Below are 20292 nucleotides of genomic sequence, written 5' to 3' on the forward strand. Positions count from 1 at the left end.
TACATCAAGTCATCCCTGGAGTTTTGTTGTTTTTCCTAAGTGTAATTTTAGCCCATTTCCAAGAAGCTTGTATTAACATTTCGGGGGGATTTTGAATATTGTAAAGTCTGAAAGACCTACGCTTCAACTACTAGAATCTGAGAGTCATGTCACTGGCCACATGTAGTTATAGCCTAAAGCATTATGAGGAGGTGAGATCTGTAGGATCTTGAAGGGATGTGAAATGGGGTCTGTGGAAGGCATCTTAGGCAGGGGGGCAGTGGGTAGAAGGAGACAGCAAGTCATTCCACAAAGTCAGAGAGCAGGAAGGGGAGAGGGCAAATCAGGCCACCCTCTCTCACTTAGAAGGACTTTGAACCTCATTTTATAAGGAAATCTGCATTTTGACCTGGTGTGTAGGTCAGGAAGATTACTCTGAGTATTTGTGCAGAGCTGAATGGAGGTAGGATCATCAAGAGAATAAGACCTAAGTAGGTGAGGGGGTGGTAATAATCTTGACAAAGTGAATGGAGACCCAGAGGGAGACTCAAGAGGAGGGGATAAGTGGATGGAAGTGAGGCTTGAATTTGCAGGCGTGGTAACAAGGGATCAGGTTGGATCTATGTATGGAGGAGAGGAAGGAATCAGTGATGGTTCTGTGGAGTATTTTCCATGGAATATTGATGTTATCCAAGGGGAAAGGACGAGAGGAGGAAGACCAGGGGCAGCAGGCACAGGCTAGGGCCATATTGGATGTGCTGGGCTTGCTAATAACTCAAGGGGAGAGGACCCCAGGGCAGGTGCCTTAGGATTCTGGTGTTTTGGGGTTTGAGGACCATTAGTGGGCGGCAATTAAAGCCTGGATGGGCTTGGCCAGGCAGAGCATGTTGAGAGTGAGTGAAAAGGGGATGAGGATTGAATTGGGTGAGTCCACATATCCAGGACATGGGCAAGAAGGGGGTTTACCTAAGCATGTCTGGAGAGAAATGTGTTGGAAAGGAGGGTTTCCAGAAGCAAGGTGTGGTCAGTAGGACACATTAGGGGAGGAGAGCAGTGAAGAAAGGACACTCCTGTGTCAGGCCTGGGCCTGGCAGTCCCACAGGAGGTTTGCCTGGTGGTGGAAGGCTCTTGATGAGGGGAAGCAGCATCACTGGCCTCGATCCGCGCTCCCCCAGCTACATGCTCAGCAGGCAAGAAAGAGTATCCAGTGCTGCTCTTCCTGGCTGATGCTGATTTGGGAAAACACGTTTCAGCTTCTTGTCACTTCCTCCCTCAGTTCCTGCTGTAGGGAACCTTGCTCTCCTGCCCGAGTGAGCTCAAAGGGCAGGAAAAAGAGTTTTCCAACATGTTTGGCAAGAAAGAGGTACCAGGCTGAGGGGAAAGTCCTGGGCAGGAGGAAGATGAGTGGGCATCACCTCTGGTCCTCATGGCTCCTAGGAAGCTGTTATAAGATTGCGGTGTCTTAATATTAACGTCTTTTGAGGAATCAGAAACAACTGAGGGATCTCGGGTGGTCATTCCTCACTGTCAGGTGAAGAAGTGAGGTCCAGAGGAGAGCTGAGTGCTGGGCCCCACTGCTCCTTCCTGCTTTGGGTCATCTGCTTGCGCTCTTGTGGGGCAGGAACAAGGGGCTTCCCAAGAGGTGGCGCAGTTGCCTGGGGGTGTGTGGAGCTGGGGTTTTGTGTGCACACACTTGTGCGCTGACACACGCTCCCTGGCATGGGGTTGTGAAGCTGGGCCTATGAACCAGCGGAAATGCCCATACCTGCAGTTTGCCTGTTAGCTCCAGGCTCTGTGGTGCTGCTTGTTCAATGTGCCTTGACGTACAGGGCCACCTGGCTTTGGCCTCAGTCCACCACCCTGAGCCTGGTGCTTGGACCCAGGGGCATAAATTCTGGGGAGGGGAGACTAGGGATAAAGAAACCTGGGGAGCCTTCTTTCCTTTATGTGTATTTATTTATTTATTTGTTTTTACTTTTAAAATTTAATTTTTACCTTTAAGACTTTACTCTTGGAGGGCAGAGTCAAGATGGCGGTGTGGGAAGACATGGAGTTTGCATTTCCCCATAAATAGGGCACCTGCCAGATGCTGGTGGGAGAACTTGATGCCCGAGGAGATGGCAGGAACCCCCAAGCAAACTGTTCTCTTTTTTTTTTCCTGCCCTGCATGGCTTGGGGGACCTTTGTTCACAAGCCAGGGGTCAGGCTGAAGCTCTTGTGGTGGGAGCTCTGAGTCGGAACCACTGGACTAATAGAGAACCTCAGACCCCAGGGAATATTCATCAGAGTGAGGTCTCCCAGAGGTCCTCATCTTGGCACCAAGACCCAGCTCTACCCAACAACCTACAAACTCCAGTGTTGGAAGGCTCAGGCCAAAAAAACAGTAAGACAGGAACACAATCCTACTCATCAAAAAAAAAAAAAAAAAGATGAAAAAAAATGTCGCAGATGAAGGAGCAAGGTAAAAACCTACAAGACCAAATAAATGAAGAGGAAATAGGCAATCTACCTGAAAAAGAATTCAGAGTAATGATGGTAAAGATGATCCAGAATGTCAAAAACAGAATGGAGGCACAGATTGAGAAAATACAAGAAATGTTTAACAAAGATCTAGAAGAACTAAAGAACAAACAAACAGAGATGAACAAGACAATAAATGAAATGAAAAATACACTAGAAAGAATCAATAACAGGATAACTGAGGCAGAAGAACGAATAAGTGAGCTGGAAGACAAAATGGTGGAAATAACTGCCGAGGAGCAGAATAAAGAAAAAAGAATGAAAAGAATTGAAGACAATCTCACGGACCTCTAGGACAACACCAAACACACCAACATTCAAATTATAGGGGTCCCAGAAGAAGAAGAGAAAAAGAAAGGGTCTGAGAAAATATTAGAAGAGATTATAGTGGAAAATTTCCCTAACATGGGAAAGGAAATAATCACCCAAGTCCAGGAAGCACAGAGAGTCCCATACAGGATAAACCCTAGGAGAAACACACCAAGACACATATTAATCAAACTAACAAAAATTAAATTCAAAGAAAAAATATAAAAAGCAGCAAAGGAATCCCCATAAGGTTATCAGCTGATTTTTCAGCAGAAACTCTGCAGGCCAGAAGGGAGTGGCAGGATATACTTAAAGTGATGAAAGAGAAAAATCTACAACCAAGATTAACCAGCAAGGATCTCATTCGGATTCGATGGAGAAATCAAAAGCTTTTCAGACAAGCAAAAGCTAAGAGAATTCAGCACCACCAAACCAGCTTTACAACAAATACTAAAGAAACTTCTCTAGGCAGGAAACACAAGAGAAGAAAATGACCCACAAAAACAAACCCCAAACAAGAAAATGGTAACAGGAGCATACACACGATAATAACCTTGAATGTAAATGCCCCAACCAAAAGACACAGACTGGCTGAATGGATACAAAAACAAGACCCATATATATGCTGTCTGCAAGAGGCCCACTTCAGACCTAGGGACACATACAGACTGAAAGTGAAGGGAAGGAAAAAGATATTCCATGCAAATGGAAATCAAAAGAAAGCTGGAGTAGCACTACTCATATCAGATAGACTTTAAAATAAAGACTCTTACAAGAGATAAGGAAGGACACTACATAATGATCAAGAGTTCAATCCAAGAAGAAGATATAACAATTATAAGTGTTTATGAACCCAACATAGGAGCACCTCAATACGTAAGGCAAATGCTAACAACCAGGAAAGGGGAAATTGACAGTAACACAATAATAGTAGGGGACTTTAACATCCCACTTACACCAATGGACAGATCATCCAAGCAGAAAATAAATAAGGAAACACAAGCTTTAAATGACTCAATAGACCAGATAGATTCAATTGATATTTATAGAACATTCCACCCAAAAGTGGCAGTATACACTTTCTTCTCAAGTGCACACAGAACATTCTCCAGGATAGATCACATCTTGGGTCACAAATCAAGCCTCAGAAAATTTAAGAAAATTGAAATCGTATCAAGCATCTTTTCTGACCACAAACCTAAGAGATTGGAAATCAATTACAGGAAAAAACTGCAAAAAACACAAATGCATGGAGGCTAAACAGTGCACTACTAAATAACCAAGAGATCACTGAAGATATCAAAGAAGAAATAAAAAAATACATAAAACAAATGACAAGAAAAACACAATGACCCGAAACCTATGGGATCCAGCAAAAGCAGTTCTAAGAGGGAAGTTTATAGCAATTCAATCTCACCTCAAGAAACAAGAAAAGAAATAAGAAAAACCTCAAATAAACAATCTAACCTTACACGTAAAGCAATTAGAGAATGAAGAACAAAGAAAACCCCAAGTTAGTAGAAGGAAAGAAAGCATAAATACAGAACAGAAGTAAATGAAATAGAAACAAAGAAAATGATAGCAAAGATCAATAAAACTAAAAGCTGGTTCTTTGAGAAGATAAACAAAATTGATAAACCCTTAGCCAGATTCATCAAGACAAAAAGGGAGAGGACACAAATCAATAAAATTAGAAATGAAAAAGGAGAAATTGTTGGATCCAGGAATCTAAACTGACACATCATAATCACCCAAAGCTCATAGTTTACATTAGGACTCGCTCTTGGCCTTGTTCATTCTGACTTTGGACAAATGTATAATGACATGTATCCATCACTACAGCAGTACCATACAGTAGTTTCACTGCCCTAAAATCCTCTGTGCTCTGCCTGTTGATCCCACCCTTCACCTATCCCTAGAAACCACTGATCTTTTTACTGTCTCCATAGTTTTGCCTTTTCCAGAATGTCATGTAGTTGGAATTATACAGTCTACAGCCTTTTCAGATTGGCTTCTTTTACTTAGTAATATGCATTTAAGTTTCTTCCATGTCTTTTCATGGATTGATGCTCATTTCTTTAGCACTGAATAATATTCCATTGTCTGGATGAACCACAGTTTGTATATCCGAAGCACATTGTGCTTCCAATTTTGACAGTTATGAATAAACCTGCTGTAAACATCCACGTGCAGGTTTTTGTGTGGACGGAAGTCTTTCACTCCCTTGGGTAAATATCAAGGAGTGTGACTGATAGATTTTTGTTAATTTTTAAAGCTTGATGTATGACATAACTATAGCAATTACAAACTCTACCTTTATAACACAAATAGTAGAGATTTGAGATTATTCTAAATCAGCACAGAGAGTTGAGCTAGAAATACCATTCATAACACTCTTTTATGGTTTCACTGTGCTTTCAAGAATTTGCTCATTTTCCCTTTTCAAACCCAAGGCTACCTGAGGATGAACTCAGCATGGGCCTTCATCCCATTTTATGAATGAAGAAACTGAGGCTCAGTACAAGTAACCCCACCTGAAGGCCTAGGTGCCTCCAGTTCCTGTGGCTGTCAGCCTTGACATTGTCCACTACTGTCTGGTGGGTGGGGGGATGGGAAGGAGAGCATTCCAGATAAATGTCCTGTTCTGGCCCTTCCTGAGGATGCCTGAAAGGGTGGTCAGCTTCCTGTCATTTGGTGTGCAGTGCCCAGAGAAGGTTCTATGGAAGAACAGGCTCAAGCTTGGAAGGGTCCCCTGGTTGACATCAGTGTGCAGCCCACTGGGAGCCATGAAGACAGAGCCGAGATCGCAGCCGAGCCGCTCAGTTACCCCAGTGGGGACGTGTGGTTGCTGCCTTGGTCCTGAGGGAAGCTTCCGGGTGGTCCTCAACTTGATTTGTATGTTCGGCTCTTTATTTTGTTTGTGATTTTGTTTCACAGCTGTGTTAATTTCCTTTTCATTGGCTCCAAGATGATAACTTGAGATGCAAAGCTCCTAGAGATGGGTTTGGGACTCTGACTGTACTGTCTGGGTCCATTCTTAATGATAAGTAAGTGTTGATTGTAATTTCTACTCTAGGTTGCACTCCTAGTTTCTGGATCCAAATGTATTTTGTTTGACCGAGAATGTGTGCTATGTGACTTTCAGGAAAGCATATGACATTTCAGGACAATAAATTTCCTTATGTAGGAATTTATACCACTTGAAAGTGAAACCTAAAAATGGAGATTTTTATATTGAAATAACATGATTTCCAGACATAAGTTTGCCTCTGATTTGGAGGCAGGCAATGAATTAAGATTTTTATTTATGTACTCTGGGACAGTGGATCAGTTATCAATTAATGGGTAACAAATGACTCCAAAGTTTAGTGGCTTAAAACAGCAGCATCACTCTGTTGCACAGGTCCGAAACGTGGACTGTACTCAGCTCTGTGCTTCTTTGCTGGTCTCGCCTGGGGTCACTGGCAGCTACAGTCATCTGAAACTATGCTGCCTGGTACAGTGGCCACCAGCCACATGTGGCTCTTAAAATTCAAATTAGTTTAAAAAAAGTTTTCAGATCTTCAGCCAAACTAGCTACACAAGGCAGTGGAAAAGAGCACAGCTACAGAACATTTCCACCAGCACAGAAAGTCCTACTGGACGGACTGATCTACAGTCCTGATTGGGGCTGCCTGGATTAAGATGGCCTCTGTCCTGTGTCTGGTGGTTGGTTACCCCATGGGCTATAGATGTCCAAGGCTGGTCTGGTCTTCTTCTCATGGGGGCTGGTTTTAAAACCAGCAAGAGAGGAAGTGACTCCCGATGTCCAAGGTCCTCAAAGCCTCTGCTGAGATCGTGTGTGTTCATAACCCATTGGCCAAGGCAGTTTGCAGACCAAACCCTGAGTCAACCATGGAGGGGCCCCAGGAAGGGCACACATTCCCAAAGGCATGTTGGAAAGGAATCTCCCAATCTACCAAAACACTAAGACTTGCATGCTTTTTGGAATTCTCAATAAGCACTTTTGTTTGTTGAGCCCTGGGCAGTTTTTAAAGCTTCATTAAGCTCTGATCTTCACTGGGTTCACAGTAGCCAGTTTCGCAAGGCTGCCACATCTCTGCTCCATGCACCACCTTCCCTCCAGTATCCAGGCCAAGGGGCACCCCAACATGGGACACACCATTCCACAGCTGTGGGAGGACAGAGTGGTTAAAGCACACAGTGGCTGTATCTCTTCTCCTTGCATGCAAATGGTACTGTCATCGCCCCTTCCAGTGGGAAAGCCAGTCATACGATCATGACCATCATTCACCATCCATGGGGCAGGGAAGACTCGTGCCACTGGGGCCTGCAAACAACACCCCATGGGCAATGTGCTAATGGGATTTATAACAAGAAATATATACTTGGTCTTCATCTCTGTTTCTGGCACAGAGCTTATTAAACCTTTGGAACTTCCTAGTGCTGAGAAGATCTAGGTGTCTTTTGTTATGTTAAACGAGGTAACTTTTGGAAAGCCTCTAGGTAACCTAAGGTTGGAGGCCAGTTTTCAAGAGAAAAAACCACGTGATTAGAGGGTTGGAATTTTCAATTTCACCCCCAGCCTCCCGGGAGGGGAGAGGTACTGGAGATTGCGTTCAATTGCCAACTGCCAGTGATTTAGTCAATCATACCTGTGTAATGAAGCCTCCATAAAAACTCAAAAGGACGGGGTTCAGAGGGCTTCTAAGTTGGTGAGCATGTGGAGATTCAGGGAGAGTGGGGTGCCTGGAAAGGGCGTGGAAGCTCTGTGCCCTTTCCACATACCTTGCCCTCTGCATCTCTTCCATCTGGCTGTTCCTGAATTATATCCTTTTATAATAAACTGATGATCTATGAGTAAAATGTTTCACTGAGTTCTGTGAGCTGCTCTACAAATTAATCAAACCCAAAGAAGGGGTTCTGGGAAACTGGGATCTATAACTGGTCGGTCAGAGGCACTTGGGCTTGCGATTTGCATCTGAAAGGGGTGGGAAGTCTTGCAGAACTGAACTTTCAACCTTTGGAATCTGAAGCTATCTTTAGGCAAGTAGCGTCAGAATTGATTTAATTATGGGACACCAGCTGGTGTTGGAGAATTGCTTGGTGGTGTGGGAAAAATCTCCACACATTGAAATTGGGTACAGAACCATCGGGCAGGGATGTGTACACTTCCCGCAGGAAGAGGAAAATCCACTCAGAACAATGAGTGAGTGAAATCCCCGTCACAGTTGCCTTCCTTTTGGTTCTTTTGTCGTCCTTGTTATTTTCTCTGCCTGGGACACAATTCCTTTAGGTCTTAGTGTGCAACTTCCTCTTCCCTACCTAACCCTTCTCTCTAAAGTTGTCCCCAAAAAGCCTGCTGCCCAGCAGCCAATGGATATGCACGTTACTTATCACTATCTTAAAATTGTGTATCTTAAACATATGTTGTTTGCACTTACTATAATTAAGAAAAATAATTTCATCACTCTATACTTTGATGACAGAAAAATCGATATTTAATAAATATTTGTTTAGTAAAATGAAGGTGAGAAGACAAATCATTATCCCATTTTCTTAATGAGTAAATTGAAGTTGAACATTGTCTGTACATTGGAAATAAAGCCAAATGGTACATAAAGAAGAAAAGTCAATAATCTACCCAACAGCCCGGTAATAACAACTTCTAATATGGCATCTTCCATGTGGTGTTTCACTTCTCACGTGCAGTTTCACAAGTTCAGCACACATGTATTACTGCCTTCCATCGGGCTTTGTTTTAGGTTCTCGGACACCACCAGTGAGCAAGATGGGTAGAGATCACCACCTTCCTGCACTTAGATTTTTGGGGGGAGAAAGGCAATAACAAAAAGAGCAGGTAAATGATGTGGTAGGCTGGAGGGGGGATGGGCAGAGCAGAGATGACATAGGGTCTGGTGCCTGGGGCTGGCTGGGCTGTAGTTTCCTAGTGTATTTGGGTGGGCCTCGCCTGGGAGGTGAGGGGTCAATCCAGCAGGTGTTCTGGGGAAAGGGCACCAGGAAGGGGAGTAGCTCAGGACAGTAGAGGGAGCTGGGGGAGAGCAAAGAGGTTAGGGGTCAGGGGCCTGGAGACTGTCCTGAGGACCCAGTTCTTCTCAGTGACAAAAGTGATACGAGCTTCCTTACAAGTTTCATTCTGGATAAGGGAGAACATCTGTACCTATAGCTATAGCTGTGTCTATATCTACATCTTATTTTTATCCTGTCTTCAATGTTTAACATTATATCAAAAGCCTATGTCATTTATAAACCCTTTGTATATTTAACATGATGACCATAGAAAGCACTCAACAGTTTGGGCTTTGGGAAGTGCACAACTCTATTTGTGGAACTGTCTGTTTAGGGCCATGGAACCAAGATGGCTGGTGTCAGTCAATTGGGGCCTAGTCTTGGGGCTAGAAAAGGTGGCACTGAGGCACTGACTGTGTATCATCTGTCTTTTAAAATCTATCTATCTATCTATCATCTATCTATCTATCTCTCTATCTATCTCTCTATCTATCTATCTATCATCTATCTATTATCCATGAAGGAGCCCCTGAAACTCACAGCTACTTCAAAATATTTGGTTATTAGATAACAACAATCTCACAGAATACAAACTTTAGACAAGGTTACTCTGAGACCACAAGAAAAGGAGACAGAATAAGGTATCTTCATAACTGTGTCTATATACAGACAAAAATCAGGTCACTGCAACCCACAAAATACTAATATCCCCCTTTTACAAAACAAGTGACTTCTACTTCTTTATCCAATCATAGAATTGCCCCCGCTTTCTGACAGCATCCAATCTAGAGCAAAACCCTGTCTCTGTGGACCCTCCCCCAAGTTGCCCACCCAGCCCAAATCCTGTCCCAGTTTCCTTCTTACACATTTAACCTTCCATTAGAACAATGTTGCTTACATTGGTGTTGCCAAAAAGCAAAATGCATGGCAGCTTCCTCACCTCTTTAGCTCAACAGTTTGCCACGTGCACTAAGTTCAAGCGGTGACTGTTTTTGGAAGAGCCTCCTTGAGTAGAATGTGTGGCTGCATTACCTCTAGCCCTGGGTTCCCCAGTTGTGAAGGAAGCTGATGCTAATCACCTGTCCCACAGTGTGAGTAAACTGGGCGGCGAAGGTAAAGGATACAGATGGACATAAAGAACAGTGGAGCATCAGGTGGATGATGGTCATGGACCTGGGGATGAGGGAGCCTGTCGTCACGGGGACAGTGACTGGCAGTGGCAGGCATCTGGATTTGGGGAATGAAGAGGTCGGTAGGTATGTGCGATGGCAGGAATCTTCCCAGAAGGAGCCTTGGTGAATTGTGTGCCTCTGCTTGGTTCCCTGGAACATCTTGGTCCCAAGAATCTGCACTTCAGAAAGGGCAGCCTATGTTCAAAGGCACACACACATCCCACTTCTGTTTGCATATGTTTCTGTTCCTCCAAGGTAAGATTTAGCATGAGCCTCTGTGGTTTCAAAGCAAGTTTGTTTATAAAGAACTGAGGTTTAGACAGAAGGTGAAGGAAGAGAGAGACACTGAATTTCTTCTCTCAAAGGATGGGTGCCATTGATAAAAGTCAACACAGAATTTGGGGTGGGGGACTCCTCTCCCATGCTTTGATACCCACTCATACACAGGGCCAGCCTCTCTTCTTTCCCACCACACTCGCGCCAGGGGCCAAAACCTAGACTGATAATAAACCTGCCCCCTGAGTGAGGATGGGGCTGACCTGTGCAGTTACAAATATGCAGAAAAAGTCACCTATGAAATAGGAGGCTCTAGAGTAGGCATGGTCCGGTGGGGTCACCTGGTGAGGGATGTGCCAGGATGTCCTCCCAGCTGTTGATGCTCTTGCATGTGTCCTCCCTTCATAGGCGCATGGCAGTGTAATGCTTTGGTGAGCAAAAATAAAAAGCAGGATGCAGATCTTACAAGAAAGTAAATTGTACCAAGGGCCAGAGTGAGCAGTAAAGGAGTCTGTTTTTCTCCTATTCTTTCCAAAACACTAAAGGGCTTCCCAAGCCTAAGCGTGAAAAATATGAGTGCTTTCTTAGCTTTTAATTTTTTAAAAAGCAAACAGTGGTTGCCAGTTGCCCAACTTACGATGTGGCATTTTGGATGGAAGAGGATCGCTTCACCTCAGACACTCAGATCTTGCAAAGAAATCCTGTGCCCGAGGGCATAGAAACAATGATTGCTAGTCAGAGGGACCCTGAGGGGAGATTCCATGGAATAGTTGGGTTCCCAAACCCCGCAACTCACCCACAGGGTCATCCTGGACCAGTCACCATGAGCTCTGGGGCCCTCATCCGTTATGTGTTGATGTTGATAGCTTAGGGTGATTCTGAGAGGGGAGGTATTCTGTGAAGTTATGCAGTAGGATGTGTATCTGTCTCTGTCTGTATCTCTATCATCTATGTATCTATATCTATATCTATATCTATATAAGAGGAGATTTATGATAAGGAATTAGCTCATAACCTTATGGAGGCTGAGAAGTCCCAGGATGTGCAGTCAGTGAACTGGGGACCCAGGAGAACTGATGGTGTGAGTTCCAGCTCAAAAGCCAACAAGCTCAAGACCCAAGAAGAATTGACATTTCAGGATGAGTCCAAAGCCTGGAAAAGACCGGTGTCTCAGCTCAAGAGGTCAGACAGTAGGAGTTCCCTTTTACACTGTCTTTTTGTTCTAATTTCTACTTCGATGGATTGGATAAGGCCCAGCCACATTAGGGAGGACAATCTGCTTTCCTCAGGCAACAAACTCAAATGTTAATCTGGTACAGAAAAACACCCTCCCAGACACACCAAGAATAGAGTTTGACCACTTGTCTGGGCAGCCATGCCCAGTCCAGCTGACACATAAAATTAACCCTCACAGTCACCTAGCGTGTCTGGGAAGAAGAACAAGTGAACTGTAAGGATGACGCCTGCAGAAGACATAGGAGCGAGTGCTGTGTGTGAAATGGGCCGGACACATGAGTATCTGTCCGGCAAAGTCAACAGAGGCTGAGTGAGGGCAATGCAGCTAGTACCTGGCCATGCTCCCCACCCTGCTTTCCTGTAGCCACTTCTGTCAAGTTTTCCCAGAGCAGTATCATTAGAAGTTACATCCTGAAGCATGAGAAATGGCCAGATATATAGTGGTGGCTGATATCACTACAAATGTGTCTCAGAGCTCGTCCCCCTCCTGCCTTGTCCAGAGGGGCGGTGCTGGCTGGGGAAGGCTGGGATGTCAGCACCACAGGGTTCTGATCAGAATTCACCCGCCCTTCCTAAGGACCTGCCTGTTAGGAGTCCATAGCTTTGTGAGTAGAGAAGAAGCATTTTTGAATGGAATCCTCCCCGACATTGGAAGGTAAAGGAGGTGTTTTCAAGAGAATGGCTTTGAAGGAGAGGACAGCACAATGCAGGATGGGGTCTGTGTTGACAAAGGCACTGGGCTGAAAAAATGGAAGGAAAAATTCACCCTTCGTGCAGATACGGGAGCCCAGAGAGGTTGGTTTCGAAGGGCAAACATTCCATACCACCTTATTTTAATTCAGGGTCCTTTTCCTATAATGCGAAGTTACATGTGTGAAAACATGTGTTTCCTCATCTCCAGAATAATGAACACAAGTAAATTCTCATGGCTACTCAATACTTAAAAGCTTTTGCAAAAGACAGCAATCTGTTTTAACTTTTAAAATTAGTTTACTGAATCTGTGAGAAAATGTGGCCTTTGCAGACTTTTTCTTGATGACTTTTTTTTCCCTAATGCCTTGCTTAGTTCTTCAGTAGGAATTATGTTTGTGCTCCACTGCTTCTCAATGGAAAATTTACTAAGGAAATTGAAAGTCGGATGTAACATTTGTGGAATTCAGTAATTCAAATGCCTCATTTGATGAAATTAGATAATGCTAAGATTCAATTGCAAGAATTTGCAATTTCAAAAACTTAGAGCACATGATGCATTTTTACTGTTTCAAGATGGAAACCAAAATGTCACTTGCTTTGTTTTTGCTCTAGGGAGAATACAGATGGTCCATGTGGCCGGTCAATTTAGTGGCCCTTTCTTGCCCCGTCCCTTCAAAATGCAGCCTGGTATGGCTTTTCATACCAGCCTCAGGACATCTTAACTAACTTTATTACCAGTGCCTGGTTTACAGAACCAACTCAATAAATGGCTGTTGAGAAGAAGTGAGTGGATGAAGAGACTCACGCTGGCTATTGACATCAGGAGAGCAAGGAGGCCATGGCTGAGTAGACTTTTCTTCTGCTTGTGTGCAGCCCAATGAGGAAGTGCTGTGTGAGCCCAGACTGGAAGGGAGCTGAGCATGGATTGATATGGGACTTGGAGACAAATGATGGCTTCCTGTGGTTTCAGTAAAAATCAATGCTGCTTGGGAATAGGTTCCCTTTGAAATAGGTTATCTTCAAAATCCCATGGTGGTTAATGTTTTCAGCCTACTAATGTTCATAGACATACACTTTAAATTTGGTCACCCCACCCTCGTGGCATCATGCAGAAATGGAATTCTCGCTTGTAACTTGTTGCAGGAATACCTCTTGGGGGGCTCTCTTTGGGAGTTTGGGAGGATGTGGGCTTGGCCCAGGTGGAAGCACCACCCCTCAGGATTCATGGCGTATTTCCTGGCTGACCAGCTCTTTGTGGGCTTCTGTCTCCCCAGCCCAGGACCAGGAGTGAAAGCGGGTCCCTGGATCAGGAGAGGTCCTGATGACAAAGACCAGAGGACCCTTGGCATTCTCTCAGGCCCTCTGTTTCACCATGGCCGACCTTGACAGCTTCATAAAGCTGTTGCTGGCTTTGGAGATGGAGGAAGAGGCCACAAACCAAGGAATGAAAATAGGAGCAGCTCTCAGCTGACAGCGAGCAAGGAAATGGAGCTCTCGGTCCCATAACATCCAAAGAACTGAATTTTGCCCATAATCCAAATAAGCAAGAAAACATCCCCTAGAACCCCTGAAAAGGACACCTTGATTTTAGTCTGGTGGGACCTGTACCAGACTTCTGATCTACAGGACCGTAAAATTATAAATCTGCATTGTTTGAAGCTGCTACAGTTGTGGCAGTCTATTTCTGCAGTGTAGAAAGTGAATACAGTTATGAATATTCCCTGTTCCCTGAGGAAGACATCCTTGTTCAAGAACACGCTCAACACTGTTGCAGGTATTGATGGCGATGTCAGGATGTCCCACTTCCGCCCCCCACCCCGTGGCTGGTCCCTCACTGCCCTTCACACCCTGTGGATCAAGTCAGTATCTGAAGTGTGTGGAGATGCCGAAAAGAGGCTGTTCTCCATGCAGATACTCTGCACTTAGCTCAGACACATGTCAACACACACAGGGAAGGGAAAAGGCGGGGGTATTTGTTAATTTTCTGCACGGTCATGCCAAAGGTGTGCATTTCCTGATTTGGGGTCTTAGGAACTATCCCCACATTTGAGAAGTGATTCAATGGGAAATTCAAGTAGCAAGAATAGAACTGACATGTGTGGATGGAACTTCTAGATATTTTCACTTTCATTATTTTACGTCAGTTAATCACTAAGATATCATTCACTCATTCATTGTATCCATCCACTCATCAAATGTTTTTCTGATAAATTTCTATGAACAAGGAATGATTATACCATATGCTCGTGGTTCCATGATCTACAATAGATATAGGGCTGATTTTCAGGGAACTCTCACTCAAATATGAAATAAATACACTAGGAATTTCAAGTGGTGGTGAGTACAATGAAAAGAACTAACAGGGTGATGTGACAGTGGCCAGAAAGAGGGACCTTTATCATTTCATCTCAACATGATGAGAGTGAGAACCCTGCAAAGACTCCAGTCAAAAGAAGCTCTACGTGCAAAGGCCTTGTGGCAGGGGGGAGGTTGCTAGTTTTGAGACCACATGCTTGTTGAACAAAAAGAAAGCCAATGTTGTTAGAGAGCAAGCAAAGAGGAATAGATAAGGATGGAGAAATTGATATTACTTTACAAATGATGCAGCCCACATTTAGACAAATTAAGTTGGCTAAAGTCACATTACTGAGTGAGCATCTCCTCATTTCTTGTTCCTGTCTCCTGCTAGATTTCCCAGGCACATTCTAGATTTCTTCCCTTCTTGAGATCTTAAGATATCAATTGTCTCTTCTTTCTACTTTGTCTCAGTTGAGTGCGCCAAACTTCTGTTTTAAGCAACCCCTCACTCTAATACGTGTTCCCTCAAGCCATGGGACCCTGTGCCCCCTTTCATGTCAAATGTTCTAAAGTGAGTTTCCTTTGCTCATTGCTCTCCCTTACTACACTCCAGGGGCGATTTCCCTCTGAGTAAACGATACTCCTTCACTTGACAATGTCAGGAATACAGTGGTTATTTCTGGGTCCTGGTCCTACTTCATCTTCCAGCTACATCGCAGGATCCTGGCTTTGCTTTTACTCTTTGGGGCCTCTTTGATGGCCTCTCTGCCTAACTTGAGATCGTGAAGACAGCCCCCAACCCCTTCTCTGGTGGGCTCTCCTGAGGCCTGGACAATGACTTTTGGGTGCGTTCTTGGAAATAGAACCTCTCCTCTGAACTTCATGGGGGCACATCCAGCCAGGGCTCGCTTGACATCCTCACTTGGATTTCTCCAAGGCTTCGCAACTCATCAAACACAGATCAACCTCATGAAATCCTGCCCCAGATGTGGTCCTTTTCCATGGTTTCCTGATCGGTGGATAGCAACCCATGCACCTGTTTACTCCAAAGTTTGAGAGTCATACTGGACATTGCACCTCTAGCCATGATCATGTCCAGTTGATTTTTCTTCCTAAGTGTCTTTCAAATCCATCTGTCTCACTTCACCACCACTACCTCCATCCTGGTCATGCTGCTATCACCTTCAACCTTGAGGCCCCAATTGTTGATTGCCCCTCACTGACTATCTTACCCCCAGAAGGCCCCCTCATCCAATCCATTCTCCACATATGGCCAGAGCGTCTTTAAAAACTATATACACACACACTCACTCACTAACACACAAGTACACATTCACCCACGTGTGTATGTGTGTGTGTGTATATATATATATATATATATATATATATACATACACATTTCATTGCTATAATTACCAACAAATTCTTGTATAGTTTACATGGTTTAAAATGTTTCTTCCTCTCTAGATTATCTTTTCTCCCTTACTATTTTATACCCATGATGTGGACTGTGAATAAATGAATTAAAAGGTGTGTTTCTTCAGGGGTGATGATATAAGATGGTAACGCTGTAATTTTTGAGTTTGGTTTCTAGTTAGTCTAGTCACTCTGCTACTGACTGAACCACGGTTTTTATTCTAAATCGAAAGCTTTCTTGGAGTAAACACTTTGATGATAGAAATATGTTCCCACCTCTGGGTAGAAAGGTTACAGTGGTGCTTACACCCCGTCATCCCTGTGTCTGCGTGTGCTGAGAGCTGTCTCCTCACCCTGCTTGCTTACCTGATGCAATTATCAAGGAATCGTGTGTGGCTTGCTTGCCTATTCATTTATTTATTTAACTTTATTGAGATATAATTGACATAAACATTATGTAAGTTTAAGGTGTACAGTGTGATGATTTGACACACTTACCTATTGCAATGTGATCACCACCGCAGGGTCAGCTAACACCTCTATCCATCAGATTTTTTTTTTTTTTTTGCAGTGAGAGCAATTAAGATCTAGTCTCTTAGCAACGTTGCTGGCAGCATTTGGAAGCCGTTCCATCCAAATATCTAGACAGCAGGCCTTAGGGGCCAGAACTTGATATATAAATGGTCTCTAACCACCTGCCCTCCAGTGGCCCATTGACTTGTGCTGATTGAGATGCACAATTTGTGACCAAAATGAGAAATCTTGAGCATTTTACTTGGGGCTAGTCACATTACTCCCTGCTTGAAATTTTGAAAATAAATAATATTCATTTCTATTTCTAGAAAGGCAGGAAGCATCCAGATTTTAAAGCCTCCCTCCATAGTTTTATTTTATTTTTTTCTCCCAAATCTTGCCCACAGGGAGTTGGGGGTCAAAGCTGTGAGGCTTGGCTCTCAGAGGTCATTTCCCGCTTCTCACACGCTGTGATGGGCCGGGTGCAGGGGACCTGAGGACACGGTGGGGACACAGCTCCTGTGGCCCCTTCCTACCCCACCCCGATGGCTGGGGCTCACTCTCAGGGCACGTGTTCCTGTGAACTCTGAACTCGCTCTGACCACCTGGCAGAGTCACGTGGTACCTGGGTGTGTGTGGGGGTACCTGGCCCCTGTACTCTTATCGGAGAGCAGGGATCCCTTCACACGTCTAGGAAGGAACCCACCGCAGCGCCTGGAACTGCGGCGGCGGACACGGGAGCTCTCCTGAGTGAAGCAGCATCCTGACATCAGCACCAAAGACCTAGGGCAGGCTGGGCTGTGCTTGGCTCCCGTTTTGACAAGACCACGGCATCTGGGGCTCTTGGACTGAGCCCCCTCAGGACTGCGGAGAGGGAAGACCCAAGGTCACGAGAAACCAGCCGGTGACCGCGTGGTGAAGGGCCGGAAGCAGGTGCGTGGGCATCTTAGGGGCCCGGTGATGCTGGAGAAGGCAAGTTTCCGGGGGCCTCTGTTTCTCACCTTTAAAACGGGTAACAACACCTGCCTTAGAGGTTGACAGTGAAGCAGCAGCTGCGACCGTGCCCAGCGCTGGAAGCGTGCAGGCTGGAGCCTGTTTGTTGAGGGAAAGCGAGACACGCTGCAGAAAGAGGGGGTCACTTTACCCTGGAGCAGGTTCTGGGCGGAACGGCAGGCATGTAGCTGAGTGCTGGGTGGGATCCCCACCGCTCTGCTGGTAGAATTGGTGACACCAGCTCTGGGTGGGGCTGAGAGGTCCTTGCAGCCAGGATGCCGCTCTCCTATTTTCACAGACAAGGAACTGGAAACGGAAAGGGATGAGATGAGAAACCCCCGGCTTCAGAGAGAGCTGCTCCCGGACGTGAGCTCGTGTTCATTTCAGGTGCTGGTGGCCACATCCTAGGAATGAGTGCCTCCTTCCTATTCAAGGAAACAGAAGACATGGATGGAAACAACTTCATACCTCATGATTTCCCTGTTTTATGTTTTGCTAGCGGTGCATTTTGCCTTGATGTTTTTTTAAAAAATTATTATTATTCCTATTACTGCTAATCCTAACAATGATGGTCATTTCTAAAGAGCCAAGAATTCATCTTGGTGTTTTAACGTCTTCAGCTCTGATGCCAAGAGCAAGTCTTTGACCTGAAGTTTATCCTACTTAGTATGAAAGAGTGAAATGACACCAAGCACCAGAGTGCTACTGGACGGGGACCCGTGTTGGCAAGAATGGTGCCTTGGATGAATGCTGGGGGGAGATGGGGAACCCAGGAGAGGCCCTGTGTGTGCTGGCACATGTGCGGGGTTTGGGGGGGTGGGAAGCTGTGGGGGGGGGCTATGAGGGAAGAGAGGGAAGGTGGAGATGATGGGGGGAGTTAGTGCAATGGGCAGCCATCCTCACCATCAACCGCTTTTTTTAAAAAAAATTACTTATTTATTCATTTATTTAATTTTTGGGTGCATTGGGTCTTCGCTGCTGCACAGGGACTTTCTCTAGTTGCTGAGAGTGGTGGCTTCTCTTGTTGCGGAGCATGGGCTCTAGGCACGTGGGCTTCAGTAGTTGTGGCACATGGGCTCAGTAGCTGTGGCTCGCGGGCTCTAGAGCGCAGGCTCAGTAGTTGTGGCACACAGGCTTAGTTGCTCCGCGGGCATGTGGGATCTTCCCAGACCAGGGATCAAACCTGTGTCCCCTGCATTGGCAGGCAGATTCTTAACCACTGTGCCACCAGGGAAGTCCCAACCACTTTTACAAAACCCATGGATGCTGTTAACAGGTTGAAATCAGTGGAGTTCTGTGGGAACCAGGGGGTGGACTGTGTGTACTGGGGAGCCTTGGCGCTGATCCTTGACCCTGTGGGCAGAGTGGGAGGTGAGCAGAAGTAAAAAAATGAGTAAAGTTGTAGGAATCTTCAGAGGTCAGGAAAGGTGATGTGAACCATCAAAGGCTGTGAAATTAGGTTTGGCCGACTTCAGTCTGACGTCTAAGTGACAAATTAAGCGTCGGACCACACAGGGAGGAGTGTTTAGGTAACAGCTCACACGTGCAGAGAAACACTGGGCTTAAATTCAGTGTTTTTATTTTTGTTTAAACCCAAAGCCCATCTTCCTCTCGTGAAACTATTATAAATTAGCATTTTTCTAATATATATGCACTAGTTGGTGCCACAAAGGATGTATGTGGCCACTGGTTTACGGCTATAGATCATGAAAATGGCTGTAGTGGCTCCACCCCCATCTTGCTGCCTTCACACTGTGATGATGCAACCCTTCCCCTTAAGAGGTGGAGGCCATCCCTCACCCCGAGTCTGGCCTTGTGATGATGCCCTGTGATCAAAAAACCCAGCAGAAGTGACGCTGGGACTGTTCTGAGTTTAAGCTCTGCACACGTGCCCCCCACCCTCTCTGACACGTTTGCCAAGTGAATAACCCCGTGCTAGTCTGTTGGGTGATCAGAGACCTCATGGAACAGACATGCCCTCCCAGCTGAGGCCCACCCAGGCCAACTTGCTTCCAGCTGGCCAGCTGCTGACCTCAGACATCAATGAGACCAATCGAGATGGGAAGAACCACGTTTTACCATCCCCACATCAAGAGATGAATAAATGACTGTTGTCTTCGAGTCACAGAGTTTTGGGGTGGTTTATTACACAGCAGAAGCTAACTGGCATAATTCTAGTGGTTTTTTTTTTTTTTTTTAGATTAACAAAAAAAGTTAACTTTAGGGATCAGTGTTAGAAATTATTGGGTCTTCCTCATCTCAGTTAAGGATTTTTGGGTTTTGTATTTGAGCTCCCTCCACAAGGATGGCTGTTTTTTAAAATATTACTACATCATGAAGAATTATGAGGACTTGTTCAACACGTCTGAGAGCGTCTGAGATGGAACTCACATTTATGTTTCGAATTTAATCTTCTTTCACACTTATTTTACAGATAAGAAATCCAAGGACTCCCTGTCATGTGCTCTGTTTATTTTATTTTATTTTATTTTTAACATCTTTATTGGAGTATAATTGCTTTATAATGGTGTGTTAGTTTCTGCTTTATAACAAAGTGAATCAGTTACACACATACATATGTCCCCATATCTCTTCCCTCTTGCATCTCCCTCCCTCCCACCCTCCCTATCCCATCCCTCTAGGTGGTCACAAAGCACCAAGCTGATCTCCCTGTGCTATGCGGCTACCTCCCACTAGCTATCTATTTTACGTTTGGTAGTGTATATATGTCCATGCCACTCTCTCACTTTCTCCCAGCTTACCCTTCCCCCTCCCCGTATACTCAAGTCCATGCTCTAGTAGGTCTGTGTCTTCATTTCCGTCTTACCCCACGTTCTTCATGACCTTTTTTTTCTTT

Source organism: Mesoplodon mirus (genome assembly GCF_964341445.2).
Source record: "Mesoplodon mirus genome assembly, chromosome: 9".
In the NCBI taxonomy this organism is placed as follows: domain Eukaryota; kingdom Metazoa; phylum Chordata; class Mammalia; order Artiodactyla; family Ziphiidae; genus Mesoplodon; species Mesoplodon mirus.